Below are 868 nucleotides of genomic sequence, written 5' to 3'. Positions count from 1 at the left end.
AGAAGACCCCAATCAACATCTAACCACCTTCCTAAGGATCTGTGATACTGTGAAGTCTAATGGTGTTCATCCTGACACCTATAGACTGCTCCTATTCCCCTTCTCACTCAAGGACAAGGCATCTAAATGGCTGGAATCCTTCCCGAAGGAGAGCTTAACAACCTGGAAAGATGTGGTGAATAAATTCTTGGCGAGATTCTATCCTCCTCAAAGAATCAATAGGTTGAGAGCTGAGGTTCAAACTTTCAGGCAACAAGATGGTGAGACTCTCTACGAAGCATGGGAGAGGTTTAAGGATCTGACAAGAAGGTGCCCACCAGATATGTTCAATGAATGGGTGCATCTACACATTTTTTATGAAGGCCTTTCTTATGAATCAAAGAAGGCAGTAGACCACTCATTCGGGGGATCTCTGAACAAGAAGAAAACCATTAAAGAAGCCATAGATGTCATTGAGACTGTAGCCGAGAATGACTACTTCTATGCCTCTGAAAGGGGCAACACTAGAGGAGTAATGGAGCTAAATAATGTGGATGCACTGCTGGCCCAGAACAAGCTGATTACCAAGCAACTAGCTGACCTTACCAAGAAGATGGAGAGGAACCAAGTAGCAGTAATCACCACCTCATCAGCAACTCAAGAAGGAGTAAATGCAGAGGCAGAGGGTGATCAGGAACAAGCCAACTACATTGGAAACTCACCCAGGCAGGCACATGATCCATACTCCAAGACTTACAATCCTGGTTGGAGGAACCACCCAAACTTTGGGTGGGGAAATTAACAAGATCAAAGCCAAGATCAGAGACGTCACAACCCCAACAACAATGCGGCTCACCAACATTCCACACAGAGATCATATTAGCACCCA

General features: G+C 45.0%; 1 non-coding gene across 1 annotated transcript; it reads right to left on the bottom strand.

The window, feature by feature from the left end:
• Window positions 1-220: 220 nt before the first annotated feature.
• On the bottom strand, window positions 221-327 carry LOC148553529 (small nucleolar RNA R71). Its single transcript, XR_015893873.1, has one exon. It is a non-coding gene; the product is annotated as a small nucleolar RNA R71 (small nucleolar RNA).
• Window positions 328-868: the final 541 nt, after the last annotated feature.

The sequence above is a fragment of the Arachis ipaensis genome, chromosome B7, assembly GCF_059453495.1.
Source record: "Arachis ipaensis isolate K30076 ecotype BB chromosome B7, ASM5945349v1, whole genome shotgun sequence".
Taxonomy (NCBI): Eukaryota; Viridiplantae; Streptophyta; class Magnoliopsida; order Fabales; family Fabaceae; genus Arachis; species Arachis ipaensis.
The sequence above is the reverse complement of the archived record's forward strand: the minus strand, read 5'-3'. Positions and strand labels throughout refer to the sequence as shown.